This window comes from Oryctolagus cuniculus, chromosome 3 (assembly GCF_964237555.1).
Source record: "Oryctolagus cuniculus chromosome 3, mOryCun1.1, whole genome shotgun sequence".
NCBI lineage: Eukaryota > Metazoa > Chordata > Mammalia > Lagomorpha > Leporidae > Oryctolagus > Oryctolagus cuniculus.
The window spans coordinates 146,457,100-146,479,746 of NC_091434.1; the positions used below are offsets into that span (position 1 = coordinate 146,457,100).

The 22,647-nt window shown below is 39.3% G+C and overlaps 1 protein-coding gene across 2 annotated transcripts in view; it reads right to left on the reverse strand.

Annotated features, from left to right (window-relative positions):
- Positions 1 to 22,647, reverse strand: part of LOC100348313 (cadherin-related family member 4) — a 233,772-nt gene that overhangs the window by 172,436 nt on the left and 38,689 nt on the right. The window contains exon 1 of one of the 2 annotated variants that reach the window (XM_051848886.2): positions 10,243 to 10,540. The exons of the other annotated variant lie outside the window; for it this stretch is intronic. The gene's annotated coding sequence lies outside the window, so the exon portion shown is untranslated. Of the gene's footprint in view, positions 1 to 10,242; positions 10,541 to 22,647 lie in introns of those variants that run through there. 2 annotated transcript variants of the gene reach the window in all.

The following is a 22,647-nucleotide window of genomic DNA, read 5'->3' on the forward strand; positions in this document are numbered from 1 at the left end:
TATTTTTATCTCATTTCTGTGAACTTCTGGAATACTACATATATATCATGTATACATTATATATTATATATACTTAATCCAAAGAAGTGGGTATGACTGTGAGCTTATTGAGTATATAATTTTTTAACTTTCATTTAGTAAATATAAATTTCCAAAGTACAGCTTATGGATTACAGTGGCTTTTCCCTCCATAACTTCCCTCCAACCCACAACCCTCCCATCTCCTGCTCCCTCTCCCATTCCATTCACATCAAGATTCATTTTCAATTATCTTTATATACAGAAGATCAATTTAGTATATATTAAGTGAAGATTTCAACAGTTTGCACCCACTCAGAAACACAAAGTGTAAACTACTGTTTCAGTACTAGTTATAGCATTAATTCACATTGAACAACACATTAAGGACAGAGATCCTACATGAGGAGTAAGTACATAGTAACTACTGTTGTTGACTTAACAATTTGACACTCTTGTTTATGGTGTCAGTAATCTCCCTAGGCTCTAGTCATGAGCTGCCAAGGCTGTGGAAGCCTTTTGAGTTCGCTGACTTCGATCTTATTCTGACAGGGTCATAGTCAAAGTAGAAGTTCTCTCCTCCCTTCAGAGAAAGGTACCTCCTTCTTTGATGGCCCATTCTTTCCACTGGAATCTCACTCACAGAGATCTTTCATTTAGGTCCTATTTTATTTTGTGCCAGAGTTTCTTGGCTTTCCATGCCTAAAATACTCTCATGGTCTCTTCAGCCATATCCAAATGCCTTAAGGGCTGATTCTGAGGCCAGAATGCTGTTTAGGACATCTGCCATTCTATGAGTCTGCTGTGTATCCCGCTTCCCATGTTGAATCATTCTCTCCCTTTTTTATTCTATTGGTTAGTATTTTCAGACACTAGTCTTGTTTGTGTGATCCCTTTGACTCTTAGACCTATCAATGTGATCAATTGTGAACAGAAATTGATCACTTGGACTAGTGAGATGGCATTGGTACACGCCACCTTGATGGGATTGAATTAGAATCCCCTGGCACATTTCTAACCCTACCATTTGGGGCAAGTCCATTTGAGTATATAATTTTTTAAAGATCTGTTAATTTATTTGAAAGATGGGATATCAGAAAGGGACAGAAAAAGAGAAAGAGAGAGACAATCTCCATTCCTTTGTTTCACTCATCAAATGCCTACAACATGAGGAACTGGGAAAAGATGAAGCCAGGAGCCAGGAACTCCATTTGGGTGACCCACATGTATGACAAGCATATGTGTTTGAGCCTTCATCTACTACCTCTCACATTGTATTGGCAGGAGGCTGAATCATAGGCAGAGGAACGGGCACTTGGTCCCAGGCACTCCAATGTGGCATGCAGTGTCCCAAGCAGCAGCTGAACCTGCTGTGTCACAACACCTGCACCTGACTATATCATTTTAACAAAAGATGATAAGTTGTGGTCACTCGAGAGGATAAAAGAAAAAGTCCTGTGGGAAAGGAACAGTAAATTGAGGAAAGCGACTAGAAATAGATGGGGAAAACAAATGGAATATGAGGGTTATCTTTGAAGGTTTCTTTGTACAGATTTGTTTGCCTTATTTCCATCTCCAGTGATAAGAATGCTCTCTATTTGGTACAAAGAGGACATCTTTCTCAAAGGATACTGATGCCTATGTATAGGTAGCAAGAAAGGGGTCAGAAAGCCATTCCTACAGCTGCTTCTTCTCAGATCTGTTCAACTCAAAATAAGTGATGTGCGAAAGGCACATATTTTGGGTGACACATTCTGATCCTTTTCAGAGCTAACAAAAAATGAAAAAGATAAAGAAACATAGAGGCTATCATGAAAGTTAACCTCACTATTACACACTTTTACTTGAAACTTTTACAAAAGATTTATGCATTTATGTGAAATGCAGAGTGACAGAGGGAGAAAGGGGATAGAATCTTTCATGCACTGGCTCACTCCTCAAATGCCTACAACAGCCAGGGCGAGGCCATGTTAAAGCCAGGAGCCAGAATCTCCACCCTGGTCACCCATGTGTGTAGCAGGGGCCCAAGTAATTGGGTCAATATTTGCTGCCTTCCTAGGTGCATTAGTAGGAAGCTAGAACAGAAGAAGAGCAGCCAGGACTCCAACCAGAGCTCTGATATGAGATGCCAGCATTGCAAGCTGCAGCTCAACCTGCTGCTCCAAAACATAGGACTCTAGCTGGAAATTTTGATTTAAATGCCAAATTTATCATAGCCTTTCCATCTAAAGCATAATTTAAATGATTTTTAGAATATAAATAAGTGACAGGAATTATAAGGGAAGTTATGGAGGGGGGAAAGCCATTGTAATCCATAAGCTGTACTTTGGAAATTTATATTCATTAAATAAAAGTTAAAAAAATAAATAAATAAAAATAGGAAGAAATTTAAAAAAGAAAACAAAAAAGAGGATCCAAGGAAGTGCTGAAAGTAGTAAAAATCCTGGGATGTACAAAGCAACTGGATTTGAATTGTGAGAGAAATGGAAGAAAGAATCCTGAAGTTCCAAGTCTACAGTAAGAGCACCAAAGTCCTTACAGAGCTCCATGCTGAGATTCAATAAACTCAAAATCCTTGAGTAAGCCTTCAGCTAATCAGTAGAGTAATTAAAGGGAGCTTCATTCTGAATAGCTCAATCAGATGGGCCCAGTGGGTCTTTCCCTCAGCCTGCAAACCAACAACTGCTCTGGAAGCAAAATGAGCCATCTGCTAAGGGGGCCATCCCAATATGGGTGCTGCAGACCAAGGCATCTGAGAAGCAGACCTTGAAGTCGCTCTGGAGTCTAAGCTATCACACACAGCAAAGACATCTCCACTCAAGGGTGAAAGGCCATGAACCATTGAAATGCCCCGTGCACATCTCTTCCTGATTTGGTAGTGCTTGGCCTCCTACCCTTCCAACCACTCTGAATTCCAGTGCTGCTGACCAGTCCTCAAGGGTACTCCTTTACAGAACAGGCTTATAGGAGAAACAGACCTAAATCAAAGCAGAAAAAAAAGTCACAGATGTTAGATAATTCACCCAGCCCTTCCTTTTCAAAAATCAGCAAGGAACAAAGGATAATCACAGAAAGAGAAAGTGGGGGGGTGGGAGAAAGGAAGGAAGGAATGAAAGAAAGAAGGAAGGAAGGAGGAAGGGAGGGAGAAAGGAAAGAAAGAAAAAAAAGCATAAACGAAGTCCAACTGAACAATAAAAGAAAAATAATTCGAGGAGGAAAAACATAACATTTCAAATTTTGCACTGAAATAACCACATAGATAATAATTAAAGTAGTACTTAACATGAATTGAGGACTTACAAAGTGCTCGTCATTGTGTAAGTTATTTGTATTAGTAGATGCAGTATTCATTAAAAGTCTCATTAAAGGGCCCATATTGTACTGCAGCATGTTAAGCCACTGATTATGATGCCAGCATCCTATACTAGAGCACTGGTTCAAGTCCTGGCTGCTCTGCTTCTGCTCTAGCTCTCCACTAGTATGCCTGGGAAAGCAGCAGAAGGTGGTCCAAGTTCTTGAGCCCCTGCCACCCACAAAGGAGACCACAATGGAGTTCCAGGCTCATGGATTCAACCTGGCTCAGTCTTAGCTGCTGTGGCCATCTGGGGCAGTTGAATCAATGGATGGAAAATCTCAATCTTTGTGTCTCTCCCCCTCTCTCTATTACTCTGCCTTTCAAATAAATAGAATAGATCCTTAAAAAAAACTCACTAAAATACAATTAAGCACTATTAATAACAGTACTCTCATTTTACACAAGACTTATAACTAAGTTTTAGAATTTGAAAATATTATCTGATAAAATTGGGCTATTGATCTACATTTATATTACTTTTCTTAAACCAAATCAGGCTATCATGGAAAAAATCATGCATCAAATAACCAGAAATATTACCAGAAATTAAAAGGATGGCTGCTGAAAATATAAGAAGCAATTGTAATGAATCTTCTAAAAGAATGAATCAAGTTCTTGAGACACAAAATAAAATCCAGTAATCCTTCCAAACCAATCATAGACAAAGATATGGAACACATGTGTTTAAGAAAATTTGAAAGAGGGAGAGGCTAAATGGAGGAATTTCAAAAGATGGAGAACATTGTAGAAATGAAAATTATTCAAGGAAGCACGCTGGCTGAAACTGACTGAAAGTGTCCACTCAGCAATTAGCAAAATGAGTGATAATAACACACTTCAGACATTAGAAAAGTGTCTCTCCCAACCCACATACATGACATTCCCATTCACACACCCAGAATTATCTGTATGTATTTCCTTTCAAATATGCTATAAAGAAACGATCACTTTAAATACAAGTAGTCAAACATTTTGTCAAAGATACTTAATTTAGCCAATGAGTTTACTGAGAGATTAGATGAATTTCACACAGAAAATGCAAGAAAGTATAGCAATAATTTTCTTACCAGTATACAAGGTATACAAAAATAAGAGCAAGTTCATTTTTAACTTTTATTTAACAAATATAAATTTCCAAAGTACAGCTTATGGATTACAGTGGCTTCCCCCCACCCCATAACTTCCCTCCAACCCACAACCCTCCTATTTCGCACTCCCTCTCCTATTCCATTCACATCAAGATTCATTTTCAATTATCTTTATATACAGAAGATCAATTTAACATATATTAAGTTTGCACCCACCTAGAAACACAAAGTGAAAAATACTGTTTGAGTACTAGTTACAGCAATAAATCACAATGTACAGCACATTAAGGACAGAGATCCTACATGAGGAGTAAGTACACAGTGACTCCTGATGTTGACTTAACAAATTGACACTCTTGTTTATGCCGTCAGTAATCTCCCTAGGCTCTAGTCATGAGTTGCCAAGGCTTTGGAAGCCTTTTGAGTTTGCCGACTCTGATCTTATTTAGGCAAGATCATAGTCAAAGTGGAAGTTCTCTCCTCCCTTCAGAGAAAGGTACCTCCTTCTTTGATGGCCCATTCTTTCCACTGGACTCTCACTCACAGAGATCTTTCATTAAGGTCTTTTTTTTTTGTGCCACAGTGACTTGGTTTTCCATGCCTAAAATAAACTTAACCAAGGATGTTAAATATCTCTATAATGAGAATTACAAAATCTTAAAGAAAGAAATAGAAGAGGATACGAAAAAATGGAAAAACCTTCCATGCTCATGGATTGGAAGAATCAATATCATCAAAATGTCCATTCTCCCAAAAGCAATTTATAGATTCAATGTGATACCAATCAAAACACCAAAGACATTCTTCTAAGATCTAGAAAAAATGATGCTGAAATTCACATGGAGACCTCAAATAGCTAAAGCAATCTTGTACAACAAAAACAAAGCCGGAGGCATCACAATTCCAGATTTCAGGACATACTACAGGGCAGTTGTAATCAAAACAGCATGGTACTGGTACAGAAACAGATAGATAGACCAATGGAACAGAATAGAAACACCAGAAATTAATCCAAACATCTATAGCCAACTTATATTTGATTAAGGATCTAAAACCAATTCCTGGATCAAGGACAGTCTATTCAATAAATGGTGCTGGGAAAACTGGATTTCCACATGCAGAATCATGAAGCAAGACCCCTACCTTTCACCTTACACAAAAATCCACTCAACTTGGATTAAAGATCTAAATCTATGACCCAACACCATCAAACTATTAGAGAACATTGGAGAAACCCTGCAAGATATAGACACCAGCAAAGACTTCTTGGAAAAGACCCCAGAGGCACAGGCAGTCAAAGCCAAAATTAACATTTGGGATTGCATCAAATTGAGAAGTTTCTGTACAGCAAAAGAAACAGTCAGGGAAGTAAAGAGGCAACAGACAGAATGGCAAAAAATATTTGCAAACTATACAACCGATAAAGGATTAATAACCAAAATCTACAAAGAGATCAAGAAACTCCACAACAACAAAGCAAACAACCCACTTAAGAGATGGGCCAAGGACCTCAATAGACATTTTTCAAAAGAGGAAATCCAAATGGCCAACAGGCACATGAAAAAATGTTCAGGATCACTAGCAATCAGGGAAATGCAAATCAAAACCACAATGAGGTTTCACCTCACCCCGGTTAGAATGGCTCACATTCAGAAATCTGCCAACAGATGCTGGCGAGGATGTGGGGGAAAAGGGACACTAACCCACTGTTGGTGGGAATGCAAACTGGTCAAGCCACTATGGAAGTCAGTCTGGAGATTCCTCAGAAACCTGAATATAACCCTACCATTCAACCCAGCCATCCCACTCCTTGGAATTTACCCAAAGGAAACGAAATTGGAAAAGAAACAAGCTGTCTGCATCTTAATGTTTACTGCAGTTCAATTTACAATAGCTAAGACCTGGAACCAACCCAAATGCCCATCAACAGTAGACTGGATAAAGAAATTATGGGACATGTACTCTATAGAATACTATACAGCAGTAAAAAAAATGAAATCTGGTCATTTGTAACAAAATGGAGTAACCTGGAAAACATCATGCTGAGTGAAATAAGCCAGTCCCAAAGGGACAAATTTCATATACTCTCCCTGATCGGTGACAACTAACTGAGCACCAAAGGGGAAACCTGTTGAAGTGAAATGGACACTATGAGAAACAGTGACTTGATCAGCCCTTGTCCTGACTGTTGATGAACAACTTAATACTTTATCCCTTTTAGTATTTTTTTTGTTCTACTTAATACTATTGGTTGAACTCTGTAATTAACACACAATTATTCTTAGGTGTTTAAATTTAACTGAAAAGTGATCCCTGTTAAATATAAGAGTGGGAATAAGAGAGGGAGGAGATGCACAATTTGGGATATGCTCAATTGGACTTGCCCCAAATGGTAGAGTTAGAAATGTGCCAGGGTTCCAATTCAATCCCAACAAGGCAGCATGTACCAATGCCATCTCACTAGTCCAATGATCAATTTCTGTTCACAATTGATATTACTGATAGGTTTAAGAGTCAAAGGGATCACATAAACAAGACTAGTGTCTGATAATACTGATAGAATTAAAAAGGAGAGAACGATCCAACATGGGAAGCAGTATACATAGCAGACTCATAGAATGGGCAGATGTCCTAAACAGCACTCTGGCCTCAGAATCAGCCCTTAAGGCATTCAGATCTGGCTGAAGAGCCCATGAGAGTATTTTAGGCATGGAAAGCAAGTTCATTTTTAAAATCAAAGAACTGCTAGTAATGAAAAGTCAGGATGAATGAACATGTCATTGTGCATATTTTATATGGAAATAGTAAATCTCAAAAGATGAAGAGCAAATTATTCATAAGAAAGTCTCAAAGCAGGCTAAATTTGTAGAGAAATCCTCCTATAGATACAAATTAGACATTTTCCCATAAACTTGAAGTGCATTTTATGCAAATTATATTTTTATTACAGTTGAAGCTAAAATAACAGCTTGCTTAAGAAGGATTAGATATAGGTAAAGATAGTTTCTTCTAAAAGAAAATACGATTTTTATCAATAAAAAAGTCATTCACATGGATCAACTTAAATATCTGACACACTTTTTTATTATAAGAAAATTTTTAGATGTGAGCAATATATAATGAAGCTGGGAAAATTTAATTAGTTAATTACAGATTTGGCATTCACTTAAAAATTGAGTGAAAGCAATGGATAGGAAAGAAAAATGTTCTCACCTTGTAATTAGCATTTCTTTTACATTGTTATTTCAGAACTATAATAAGCAACTTTTCCTGGAGTAGTGAGATATGAAGCAGGCTACCAGAACATGATGCCATATTTTCCTGGGGTGCCTTTGTTTGTGTGTGTTAGCAATACATAGGTAGCAATAGTTATGTGGTCTTGCAATGCGAAGTATTTCCTGTTACAAGTCATCAGGAGCCACATAACATCAGGTTGTTCCACTTTTAATAACCTTAGATTGATCAGGGGAGCTATAAAAAGCCCTCAGATCCAGGTGTGAGCCCTACAAATTAAAACTGAATGTCGAGAGTGGGCTGTCAGACGTTAGTATTTTTTGAAGATACCAAGGTGTTGCCGATGAGTGACAAAGTTTGGGAAAAACTGAACTAAAGGGATTGTAGTTAATTCACCCATGTATGTAATTCCCCACCAACCTTTGCCGTATGGTTTCAGTATAACTATCATTGTTTTGTACCATTATCTCATTATGGGTATATAAATGTTAAAAGTCCAAAATTCCATCATTACTTCTGAACTCATTAGCTGCACTTCTATAAAGACATTCTTTCATCCACTACTTGGTTATCCTAAAATACAGTTTTTTAAAGAAGTCCAAATTAAATCAGTTATATTTACCTTGACAAAATTATTTTTGGAAGTGGTGCTAGCTTATTCTAGTTCATATATGACTCAAGCTCACCAAGCTAAGCTTGGTTTTTACATTTATCAAAGGATTGATAAAAACAAAGAAGATTGCAACATAAAAAAATGCATAGGCTTGTTGAAGAAGAAAAAAAGGAAGGAGGGGGAGGGGGAAGTGAAGGAGGAAGAGATGGAGTGAGGAGATGGTTGAAGATGAAACAGTGATCCACGTGGACCCCAAGTCTCAAATATTCACCTCAAGCATTTTTATTTCACAGAGAAAGTTTGCCAATTTCTGGTTTAGAATGATGAGTTTCTGTTCTATCAATTCATCAGAAGTAAACATGACCAGTAAGTGTTTTTTCTCTAATTATATTCATGTAATAACTTATGTTTTCAATCATTGACATTATTGTTTTCTTTTGTTGCTGTAGCTCTCCCATTTCTAGGCCAGTGGGAATGTTTTCACATAGTTTCCTAGTTTTGTTTCGTAATTTTAATTAGACCTTGGTGATATTGGATAACTGCCTTCATTTCGGGCACAGAAGTTCCAGGACCAGTCCCACCCTTTTGTTGCCCTCAATCTGGAACCAATGCTGTTTTCAAGGAGCCCTGGACTTCTTTGTTAAGAAATCACATTTAGAGACCAAAACCTGAGTGCCAGAGGTGTTAATTGCTAGTAAGTTGTCTTTGCTTCATTTTTTTGCTCAGTTTTTTTTATTGGTAATATACTACAACATAATCAGAAGAATGCAAATTAAACAGGTGCATGTAAATAATAATACTGAAATGGCATGAAAATACCCACTTTTTAAAATTTTTTGTTTTACAATTTTTTATTTATATAAGGTGAACATATTTCATGTATATCATGTATACAGATTTAGGAACATGGTGATACTTCCCATTCTACCCTCTCTCCCATTCACTCTCCCACTCTCCCTTCTCCTTCCTATCTTATTCTTTAATTTTTACAATAATATACTTTCAATTCTTTTTTTTTTTAATTTTTTGACAGGCAGAGTGAACAGTGAGAGAGAGAGACAGAGAGAAAGGTCTTCCTTTGCCGTTGGTTCACCCTCCAATGGCCGCCACTGCTGCGGGCACACCGCACTGATCCTATGGCAGGAGCCAGGTACTTATCCTGGTCTCCCATGGGGTGCAGGGCCCAAGTACTTGGGCCATCCTCCACTTCACTCCCTGGCCACAGCAGAGAGCTGGCCTGGAAGAGGGGCAACCGGGACAGAATCCGGCGCCCCGACCAGGACTAGAACCTGGTGTGCCAGCGCCGCAAGGCGGAGGATTAGCCTAGTGAGCCGCGGCGCCAGCCATCAGTTCATTTTATAATTGTAAGCTTAACTCTTCACTAAGTAAAGAATTCAACAAATAGTACGAAGGAAAAAAAACTGTCTTTGCTTTCTTGGCTAGATTATTATTATTTCTATACCTTTACAATGAATTCAGATAGAAAATATATTCATTTTAGAAATATGAAAATAAACTATTACATCTTACTGATAGCTACAAATCACATATAAGTTTATAGCTATTTCTTTGCACTCATTTGATTTTATATTATGCATTTTCCCACTTGTTGAAAAATCTTAATTCTAATAACATTAACCTATTGACATTTCTTATTTGTCTGGGTTTATAATATATTACAAAATAACAATAAACATGTTACCAATAAATACAACTTAAAATTACACAATCTTGTTTTATGAGCAATTCTGTTTAGACAGCTTAGTTAATGTACATATATAGTTAGTTGATTAACACTGAATACATGACAAACAGCAGTGTAACTCATCCCTGCAAGAAGCTTATGTAATATACATATTTTTCTCCTGTACTCGGGGACTGTGTTAGTCAGGTTTTTGTTACTAGAACTGAAATATTTGCAAGAAGCTACTTACGAAGGAAGGTTTATGTTGGCCCATGGTTATGGAGGTAGCCCTACTGGTCTGGTTTCTGAGGAGGGCGGTGCAAGGCAGCACATGTGTGTGGGCAAGATCGCATGGTGATCCAGGAAGCAGAAACAAGGAGCAGCCTCATCCATGTGGTCTCTCCTTATAAAGGCATCGTGACTCCACTGTGGGCTCCACTTGAGCAACCTAATTCAATTCACTCGCTTCCCGAGGGCCCTACCTTCGGAGACCATAATTAGATTAAGTTTCCACCCTCCTGGCACCATTAACAAAAGATTTGAAGGGTTTAAACATCTACATAGTTGGAGTGCCAAATCTTGTTCAAATTGCAGACAGCTCTTCAACTCTAAGCTTGGGGACCACTTTAAACAGTAAAATCACCAACAAAAAGGACAAGAATGTGGAAAATGCGGCATTAAATAGGTCACCTAATGACAGTGTTTAGTGTAAGAGCCAAAAAGGAAGAATGTGTCCTTGCTCCACCGCAGCTTGCAAGGAGCACCTCGGGCAACTCAAATTTTTTACCTCTATGGGAATGTGCACAAAAGCTGGTTTCAGCTCAGTGAGTACTGATTTGGGGATAGCGAATAAATGCTAATGAGCATGCATAGTCTTCCTTACGGGGATTGGCTGTGTATAAAAGATTCGAAGGTTGCTCACAGAGAAGGAAACAGTATCATACTGGGAGAGTGAGAAAGGGTTATGGCCTGTGGCCTTCTCAGGTTGACAGCTTGAGCCCACCTCAATTTGTGCATGACACGTGGACATTGAAGGATGGTAAGCCCGGAGTGGTTAAGACTGTGCTTCTGTTTTGTAACTTTTACTCTGTACATCTGCTGTGGGAGACAGGGTTGGGGAGGAAGGAGTTGAAGAAATATCAGCAGAGCTATTACAGCCGTCGTGGTGGGATCTGACGGGACCCATCCCAAGGCAGTGGCTATGAGCGTGACGTAAAAGAAGTTGGCTTTCCAGATAATGGATCTTCCATACACAGAGACAAGGATTAAAGGAAGCAGAGCCAGTTTCAAAAAGAAAAATCACTAGTGAATTAAGTTTAGTCAGGTTGAGTTTTGATTGACTGTAAAATGTCTAGGTACAGATATTCAGAAAACAGTTACATAGAGCAATCAACTTTCAGATAAACTTGCATGAAAAAGATGAGGACTGAATTAAAACAAAACTAGAAAATAAAATAAAAATAAGGTGTTGAAGGAGGAGGAAGAATAAAAAAACAATTTTTAAGTGACCAAATGATAAGAAGAAAATGGAGACTGATTTTATGGAAGCTAAACAAGAGAGTTTCAACGGAGAAGTGAATAATAACGTTAATTATAGCAATGAAGTGAAGCAAGATAGGCTCCGAAAGCCATCCAGAAGATTTGGCAATTAAGAAGGACTTGGTGACCCTAGCAAAGAGTTTCACTGTAATGAAAGCCAGATTGGTTTAGGCTGGGAGGGAAACAGATGGGAAGAGAGTCTAGACAGTGTATTTGTGAAAAAGCACATGGATTGAGGCTTGCTGGGTTTCAAATTTCAGTTCTGCCACTTGAAAGCTGTGGTAACCTCTGTCAGTGGACCCAGTGTCTCTCCATTTTTGCATTGTCATCTGTAAAATAGTTTCAACAGTGGTACTCCAATAACATTGTTCAGTTTTTTGTTTTATTTTGTTTTGCTTTTTTTTTTTTTTTTTTGAGAAATGACTTACTACTGTCTGTGAGGTGATTTGAACACAGTCTGGCACAGAGCAAGTACTTCAAAAACATAAAAAAGATACACTGTGATAATGAAGTTTTATGGTAAACTCACTGTCAAAAGAAGCATAGCTATCAAAAAGAGTATTTTAGCATAGTTATAATTTTAAATCTGGGGCTAGAGGAGAAGGAAGACATGCAATCCCTACAGATACCTTTCTGGGGTGGTCGCACTACACACCTATTGAAATAGTCCAGTTGACATCACCAGACTGTGAGGATGTGGAGCAACAGGAACTCTCACTCCCTGCTGGTGGGAAAGCAAAATGACACAGTCTCTATGGAAGGTAGCTAGGCAGGTCCTTACAAAACTAAACATACTCTTACCTTGTGACCCAGTTATTACACTTCTTGTACTTCCTCCAAGGAGGCAGAAATGTATATCAACCCCAAACTGGCACACGGATGTTGGCAGCAGCTTTATTTATAGTCACCAAAACTTGCAAGTTCTTTAGCAGCAGTAAATAATTAGGTACATCCAGAAAATAGAGTATTATTCAACACCAAAAAGAAGCCATGAAGAGATGTGGAGAAAATTTAAATGCATGTTACTAAGTGGAGAAAGTGAGCCTGATACAAGAACATGCTGTATGATTTCAGCCACGTGCCATTCCAGAAAAATAAAAACCCTGGAGGCACTGGAAACAGCAGTGGTTGCCAGGGCTTGGGTGGGGAAGGAGGGATGGACAGGCAAAGAACAGAGGATGTTATCTTGGAGAAAATATTCTCCAAGATACTATAAGGATGGAAACCTATTGTACCCTTGTGCAAACCATATGCTGTAGAACACTGAGCGTGAATCCTCTTGCAAGCTAAGGGCCATGGGTGATTCTGATTAGTCAATATAAGTTTCTCAAATGTGCCACTCCGGTGGGAGGTATTGATAGTGGGGAGTGTGCATGCAGGGGCTAGATGAGATATCTCTGTGCTTTCCTCTCAATTGAGCTGTCTTGAACTGCTTTAAAAAAAAAAAAAAAAAAACTAAAGTCTTTAATAAAATAAAATTTTAAAATCCAGGTAGCCCTTTTTACCATTAAACAAAGACACACTGCAGATAGTTTAATGATGTTATGTGTGGGGAGCAACTGGGAGCAACTCGGACTAGACTGTTACTGGAATTAAGACTTATTCTATGCATCTGCTCTCCCACAATATGGCGCTGGGAGAGGAGGAAACAGCTTCTACACAGCTGCCTCCAGTTCAACCAATAAGTGGCAGGAGCTGATTCTGATTGGAGGAGAGCAGCGTACTCGGCGTGTGGGTAGCAGAGTTGGGATTGGTGGAAGAGGACTATAAAGGAGGAGAGAGACAACATGCACCAGGGAACATCTATCTGAAGGAACACCTGTGCAGCCCCCGAGAGAGCCGGCCGACGGTGTGCCGCTCCCCCGCGGAAGTGGGGAAAGTGGCTAGGGGGAACCGCCCTTCCATGGAGGTGGAAGGGACGGTAGCCAACCCGGGAAGAACCAGCAGCAAACCCGGGAAGGGCCGAGCAGACGAAAGAACAGCGCAGGGTCCTGTGTCGTTCCTCCACTAAGACAGGGAGCGACAGTTATGTACTTCAGTTTCATTACCCTACTATTTATGTTTTAAAGATTTATTTATTTACTTGAAAGTCTGAGTTACAGAAAGAGAGATCTTCCAATCCTTGGTTCACTCCCCATGTGGCCACAACAGCTAGGGCTGAACCAGGCCAAAGTCAGAGACAGGAGCTTCTTCTGGGTCTCCCACATGGGGGACAGGGGCCCAAGTACTTGGGCCATCTTTGGCTGCTTTTCCCAGGCCATTAGTAGGGATCCAGATTGGAAATGGAGCAGCCAGGATTCAAACCAGCACCCATACTGCTGCCAGCATTGTAGACAGCAGCTTTACCCACTGCACCTCAACATCAGTCCCCAAATGTTTATTTTTAGCTTTGAAATCCAGTTCCTGGCAAAGATTCTGCATAATATTCCTTGTCTATGTTCTACTTTAGTATTGTCATTTTAAAATGAATCCTATACCATACATCATGATGTTTCACATCATGGTTTTACTTAGGCTGGAAATGTTTTTAAACTGTTTAAATTAAAAGAAATTAATACGACAATAAATGGTACTGTTATTGTATTAGATTTCTACTTTAATCAAAACGTTATGTGTCATTTATTCATCCTTTAACATCATGAAGTGCTGAAAATTTTTTAGATGTTGTGGTTTTCTTGGATGCTGCATCCCCATGAAACTGCAATGTTTTAAGTGTGAAAGCATTAGAGTTTCAAGTCTGATTCGGTATGAAAGCTTTGCTTTGGCAACCCTTCATCTTCAAAGACATACATGCCTATTTGTGGTTTCTTATGGTTTGGGGCCTCTTTGGGAGGGGGAAAAATTGGCTTAATATGGTGAAAACTGTCTTTGTAGAGAGCTGGCAGGTAGAAAAGGAAACAGACAAGAAAAGACTGACTAATCACAGGATCCTCCAAAGAAGTCCCAGCAGGGAGAAAAAAAAAGCCATCCTCTTAACCATGTTAAACAAAATACCCATATTAGGTACAGTTCATACTTGACAAAATTGTGCCTGATATTTATTTTAGCTAGATTTTCCTTGGTATTAATCCAAGCTATTCAGTTTTCTATTTCTGGACTTTACTGTTAGAGTTGTCTTTACATTAAAAAATATCACCTCTTTCCTGAACAATCCACAGTTCTCCCAGTAGAACCTCAAGCTCAGTTTCCCCACCCTACAAATTTCTCTCTCACCCACCATCACACATCCACCTACATGAGAGTTTTTTTTTTATCTTAGTAGGGTGTTCATGCATACTTTTACTCTCTCAGCATAATAATTCAACAGAAATTATTGACAGCTCATATGTTCTTTACATTTATAGATATTGATGACAGAGAGATCCCACCATAAGACATTCAATCCAGAAATGAAACAAGTTATGAAGAACTATTTGAAATTATGACAATCATTTCTTTGTACTGAAACATTAGGCTAATGACTCATAAGCAAATCTTCATTGTCAGAAATCAGACAACAAAGGTACATTTTAGATTTAAAAGCAGCAACAGTAGGTGTGAAGACATTATGAAAAAGGAGATGCAAAGATCTTAAATGTAAATTAGGCATTGCTTGGACACTAAATTCATGCAGACTATTAAATCTCAAAGTCCTAAATTAATGCTAGTAAGAGGGTGAAAACTTAATCCAATTATGTAGTTAGGAGATGAACTAGTGGGACAGGGGTCCTTGTATTATTGAGTGCATGTACTTGAAAGATATTTTCCATGGGAGGGTCATTATAAATGCCTGGGTTGGGTCCAGCCACCTTCTCAGCTTCCTTGCTCTCCATGTGACCCATCCTCCACTTCTGAGCCACCACTGCCTTCCATAGCCCTAACCAGATGCCCAACAAGTGGGACCACTTGATCTTGGGTTTGAACCTCCACAACTGTGAGCTAAATCAACTTTTATTCCTTATACAATGAGTTACCACAGATATTTCTCTGTAGTAATGAAAAGCTGGTGAATACAAATAATGGCCTAAAGGTATTTATAAAATTGTAAAAACCCCAGTAAGCCTAAAGTTAAAGCATGATTAATGTGTGAGTAGCTTGGAGGATACGTGGAAGTAAATGTGACAAGAAAGGGGTTACATAATGCAAAAGTTATTATTCATTAAGATATTTGTAGAGTGCTCTCTAAACACTGTTCTAAATGCACTTTAAAACTCATTGAATTTTCACAACAACCACATAACATAGACACAATTTTATCCCCATAATAAAGGGGAAAACTTGGCATGGAGAGTTGAATAACTTTCCCAAAATTACATAGTTAGCAAGGAGAGCTACAACTTGAAGTGGCTCCAGAGGATTAGCTCTTAGCCAAGGAGTTTTACAGTCTCTCTAGTTGGACTGCTGGGCAATGCTAAGGAAGGACATGTTCATAAGTGTACATTAGTCTATGTGCATTTTAGAAAGTAGCATGAGGGTTTACTGAAAGCTTGCAAGGAGAGAAGCAAGCAATGTAATAATTAAGAATACTCGGATGATTTATTGGTGAGTGGAGTTTAAGGAGCTTAGTATGTCTATTACAGTTTTCTGGGAATAAAATATTAGTGGCTTAGACATATGTGATGGCACTACAAATATGGAGAAATGGGTAGACCTGAGAGCTTTTCAGGATTTAGAATTAAAAAAAGTTGATGGCTGGTTAGATTTGGATGAAAAGATCTAACAGAACACTTCTAGGTTATTCTAATAAATAACTGAGTACCACATTATAGAAAATAATCTGTTCTTCACAGACCCTGCAAAAAAAAAGAAGAAAGAAAACATATGTATACAGACATGAATATTGTTTTCAAATGTCATGGGTCTAAGAACTACATAAAGCACATGAAATGAACAAACAAGAGCCATGGATCTGCCCTAGGGCAGGTGTTGTAGTGCAGCAAGTTCAAGCTGCTTGGGACACCTGCATCCCATACTGGAGCTGGAGTACCTGGGATGGCATGCTTCCTCTGCTTCCAAACCAGCTTCTTGCTAAAGGGGTAGGATGGCAGCAGATGACAGCCCAAGTACTTGGTTTTCTGTTAACCACATTAGAGACCCAGATGGAGTTCTTGACTCCTGACTTGAGCTTGGCCCAGCCCCACCTATTGCAAGCATTTGGGGAGTGAACCAGCAGATGGAAGATGTGTGTGTGTGTGTGTCCCTCTCCCTCTGTCATTCTGCCTTTCAAATAAATCCAATAAAACTTTTTCTAAAAATATTGCCTTGTGTATCCTCTATATTATTGATTCCATGGCTGTTACAGATTTCTTGACATGACAGCAGAGCCAAGTGTTAATGCCTAGAAAACACACTTAGATCCCAAGAAATTAGTCCAGATACTGAAAGCAGAGCTGAAGGTGAATTGAAGTATGGATCCACTTCAATAGCAGAAAATTTCTGGTCTGAGCAAACTGAACCCAAGAACCAAAATCCAAACAGCAAATCCCACATTTGATTTAGCAAGTAAAACTGGGAAATCAAATACCACGATCCTAGCAGTGCTGACTGCTGTGACTGACAGCATGAAAGCACACGGCTCCATGCTCATAGACGTTTCAGGATCATTCTCATAGGTGACTTTGTATTATGCTACGACTATACAGTTTTAATCAGTTATAAAATTCCTGCAAATGTTACTGAAAGTATATCTCTTTTTATTTTTTGCTGTGACTGCTTTATTTCACTAGAATGTAAGATCCATGTTGGCACGGATATTTGCTTAATGTTTTTCACTTTTATGAATATATCTCTAGCATTTAGAAAAGAACTCAGTCCATAGTTCTCCCTCAATACATATTTGTTGAAAAACATTCGCAAATTTCCTGCCTTCTTTGTTCTACATGGAAGCATACTACATGCAATCTCAACCAATCACACCTTAACTATACATCTTAGAAGGACCCAGAAAATAAAACATGAATAAATACATTTTTGTCTCATACTTCTGACTGTGTTTAAGCAAACTGTAAGAAACAAACCTGCCTACTGAGAATAACTATAAATGCTACATAAACCAGAAAAATAATAGGTATACCAGGAGGTATTGGAGGAGTACAAAGGCAGACAGGATCTGTTGTGCTAAGGTGTGAAGAAAAGAAACCACATTAAGGTAAGCCCACATTTTTTCACTAATTTTCAACCCAAGGCATTTGCATATATTTAACCAGTTCACATTTCTCAGTGACTCAGTACTTTAGGAAACCTGAAGAGAGTAGACTGGCAAAGCATGGAGATGAGGACTCTGAGGTAGCTGGGTACTGAAAAGTCAAGTTCACAGAGCAAACAGAACTTCAGAGCAGCGGCCATGACATTTTGTACTGCTTTTCCTGAAGGTTCCTCTTAATCTCCAGGCTTCATAGTGTAAGTGTCCAGGAACACAAGCCTGAGACCGTAGAGATAATACAAGCTAAAACACCATAGCAGAAACATCAAGCTGGGAAGAGAAGAACTATAGGGCTCAGGGCCCAGTAAGAAGGCGGGTACCCGAGCACAACCCAGGTCTTCAGCTGAAACTTTTACAGGACTTCACCATGGGAGAACGGCAGGTAGGATCACTCTTCACAGGTGCTAACACACAGCTTTCACTCCTTTGATAGCAATCTTCTCCAACTCTGACAGAATGCCAGACCACTAAACCTTCCCTGGATTAAGACATCCAGAAAGAAACACTTTCATAGGCAGTAATCATTAATCAACAATTACAGACATTCCAAGGGCATCAATCAACCAACAAGCAAGAAAAAGAACTGAAAATAAAATTCATGGCAAAAGTAACCATATCACCTACTCTTCAAATGAGACTTTTATAAAAACTAAATCTGTTCAGTAAAATACATGAAAAAACTAGAGCATTTTACCCAGAAATGTGAGGTTATTAAAAAGAAACAAATGCTAAGAGGGTGGACATACAGTATTTTCCCTACAAAAAAAAGTTAGGTAATATGTATATTAGTTACTTAGATGTAATCATTCCATAGCATGTATATATTTTTCAAAGCATCATTTTGTACAAGATAAATACACACAATTGTTGTCAATTTAAACAAATACAAAAAAATTGAAACAAAAGATAAACAAATAGAAATCCTAGAATTGAAAGATATAGGCCGGCGCCACGGCTCACTAGGCTAATCCTCCGCCTTGCGGTGCCGGCACACCAGGTTCTAGTCCCGGTCAGGGCGCCGGATTCTGTCCCGGTTGCCCCTCTTCCAGGCCAGCTCTCTGCTGTGGCCAGGGAGTGCAGTGGAGGATGGCCCAAGTACTTGGGCCCTGCACCCCATGGGAGACCAGGATAAGTACCTGGCTCCTGCCATCGGATCAGCGCGGTGTGCCGGCCACAGCACTCCAGCCGCAGCGGCCATTGGAGGGTGAACCAACGGCAAAGGAAGACCTTTCTCTTTCTCTCTCTCTCTCTCACTGTCCACTCTGCCTGTCAAAAAAAGAAAAGAAAGAAAGAAAAGAAAGATATAATAATTCCAAGGGGCCAGCATTTTTTTTTTTTTTTTTGGTAGCAATTTAAGCTGCTTCTTGCACCAGGAGCATTCCTTATGGAGTGTCAGTTCAAGAGTCAGCTGCTCAGCTGCTCTTCTTCTGATCCAAGTTCCATCTGGGAAGGCAGCAAAAGATGGCCCCAGTACTTGGGCCCCTGGCACACATGTGGGAGCTCAAGATGGAATTCCAGACTTCTGGATTTGGCCTGACCCAGCATTGATTGTTGAAGCCATTTGGAGAATGAACCAGTAGATGGAAGCTATTTCTCTGTCTCTTCCTTTCTCTCTCTTCTCTCTCTCTCTCACTCTTGCTCTCTCTTTCTCTCTCTCTCTCTCACTCTTGCTCTCTCTTTCTCTCTCTATTTCTATCTCTGATTTTCAAGTAAATAAATATTTCATCAAAGAATAAAGAAAAATATAATAATTTCAAAAAAGAACTCAATAGACAGGGTTTAACAGACATTGATTGCAGAAAGAAAGTTTATAAGCTGAAAACTGATCAGTAGAAATTGTTAAAACTGAAGAAAAGTGGGAAAAAAGATAGAAAACAAAAATAAGAGTATAATAGGTATTTGGACCACAGTGAAAAGTTCTGACGTGTAGGTAACTGCAATCCAGACCAAAAAAGGAGAGAAATAATGGGGCAGAAATCATATTTGAAAAGATGCTAGCAGCAAGTATTTCAAAAGCTAAATTTGACCACCAAACCACAGAACCAAGAAGCTCTATAAACATGTACAGAATAAATGCAAGAAAACCTGGCCTAGTCCCATCTCAAACACAAAAACCAAAGTCTTTAATGAGCCAGAAATAAGACTGACTGCAGATATTTTAATATAAATAATAAAAGAGAAAAGAAGATTGACAGTCAAAACAATAAAAGGGAAGTGACTAAGAACTGGGGTTTTATCTGATGGGATCCCACAGACTGTGAGAACAGCTGTGGGTAGATGGAGGCTCTTGAAACCAGCACTGAGATTCTTCTCAGGTGGAGTTGATGGCAGCAGAAACAGGACCTAGCAAGGGGAAGCTGTCTGCCTTAGCTCTGGGTGAATCTGCCACAATACACAGCCCTCAAAGGAACCGCCTGGGTCCTGGTCCTAGATGAGTGGACCCATCCAGTTGCCTACTGACAAGAGACATTCCTATGCTATCCTCATGTTCCACAACCATACATCCCTTCCAGCACCTCTTCTGATTTCTCTCTCCGCCAGTTCTGTGGGAAGGGAATGCTCTCCTCACCGGCTAAGTTCCTCTAGGGAGATCACCTGGTTTGCAAAGTCCAAGAGATCAGTTCCCCCTTGCCTTCTCTGGCAGGAATGATGGTGTTGCAAATTCATCAAACAGAACAACCTCTAAATACTCATTCTCACTTTGCTTCACTAAGCCTCCCTGTTCAAGTCAACTACTCCTCTTAACTTCCTCTGCCTAGCTGCCTGGGTGAGTCCCAGCACCAGCACACGTTTTCGCCTTGTGTCCTCTACTTCTTCAGTCACGGAACTCTGTTCCTTACCTAGACTAGTGCATCAGTGTCATGAGCATTCAAAAAAGACTAAGTGCTTTCCACCTCTGCTTGCTGCTTATCAGCTGTCATACGAGAAGCCCATCAGTCCCAATTAAGACCAATTAAGATCTTATGTCAAAAGTATCCAACAGTGCAGTAAGCAGAGGTGGCTGGGATTAGGCACCCAGAAGGCTTGACTTACTCTGTTTTTGGCACAGAGTATGATAGCAAAGTGTTTCATGTTTTAACAGATGAAAAGAATGGCTGTTTGCTTTATGCCGTTGAAGATAAGCTGCTGGATGTGGAACAAGCATTCAGAACTTAATACTTGCCTAAAACTCATGGATTCCAAGGATAGAGATCATCTTCACTGACCAATTATGTCCAAAGTTACAGATTGATCAACATATGAGGTAGCTTATGAAATATTAATAGATGCCTTTTCAGCAGGAATGGTGTTATTTTGTAAGAAGTTCCCTATTTTGAATATATGAATTACCAAGTCCTGTTTGAGTAAAGTTGACCAATGATGAAATCAATTAGCCTGTGAACTTGATAAGTAATTTTGATCCAGTTTCATAATTCTTTTATAAGAAGGCACAAGATAGCTGTTCACCATGGAGATCCGCCACAAAGTTACCCTTTGTGCTGTACATCCAGCTTCTCCCAGCTTCCTAAAGCTGTCAGGTGGAAATTTCTGTAATGCCGCTGCACCTGTGATGGATATCATTAGCTTGTGACTAGAAGAAAGTGATCCAGACACAAAATTTTCCACAGAACATGCATGTTGTTTAAATGTGATCTCCTTAAATAATACAGACACTCATGATCAGCATGGAAGGATTAGTTATAGTAAATTATTCTTAGTTTAGAAATCAACAAGTACTTCCTAAAAAACTCGTCAGCTACTAGAGCTCCACATTCCCAAGGGATGCATCAGGGAGCTAATCAGAGCACACTGAGGATTTCAGAGATATAGAATTCATCTATCCCTGTACTCACAAAGCCATGCCAGTTGCCACCAGGATGCCTGAGTGCTTTCAACACTTTCTCAGGGCCTTCCTTGGAATAGAAACTCTGCTGTCACAGGGTGGTCCTTGGGATCATTTAGGCAGCACAAGATCCCTACAGTATGGGTCAGCTTTGGATGTACAAGATGAAGTTATCAGTGTCACTGTTATAAAGATGGAAATTCTGTGTTATCCACTATGGTTTGGACACAAGACCCTACACAAAATCTGATGATTTTAACAGTAAAATATAGCTTTGCACCCAATGCTATTTCAACCAATTACTGCAAAGAACATTACAATGTTCATTAAATTGTTTTCAGTAGAAGCTAGTCTGGGGGAAACATTTGTACCTAGAAATGTTTGATTGCTGGTGTAACAAGTCTCATTTTAAGCTGCTATATAAGGACCAAGAAGAAAGATAAAGGAGGTTTCTTCTCTGTGCTATTTTTGTTTTGAGATCAGCATGAAATGGTCTCTAATCAGGGTTCTCCTTGGTAGAAGTCCTCAATTTCACTTATTGAAAGAGTCTATTAGAAAAACTGTAGGTCAGGAGTTCAGTAGCGTAAACTGAGTTAGAAGCCTCCAACTTTTTCAGTTCTTTGCCTGTTTTTGTTTTGTTGTTGTTGTTTTGTTTTTTTTTCCTATAAACAGAGTAAATAACGATTGAGCATATTTCAGACTCTGTATGTCATGCCTGCAGCAGGCTGCAGGTTTCATTTGGGTTTTTTGGAGTAAGTATCATGCACTCTTTTTTTTCTTCAGGGTCTCCCACATGGGTGCAGGGGCCCAAGGACTTGGGCCATATCTACTGCTTTCCCAGGCCCTACCAGAGAGCTAGATTGGAAGTGGAGCAGCCAGGTCTCGAACCTGCACCCATAAGGGATGCAGGCACAGCAGGCCAGGGCGTTAACACACTGCACCACAGCTTCAGCCCCCATAGCACTCTTTAAAGGCCACATTTTTTTTCAGAATCTGTGACTTTGTTCGTAATATTATGCAATGCTGTTCCTAAGGAATATGATGAAACATCCATATATAATACAAAGAGCAATTTTATTGTTCATGCCTGAATATAAATGTTTTCCTTTGAT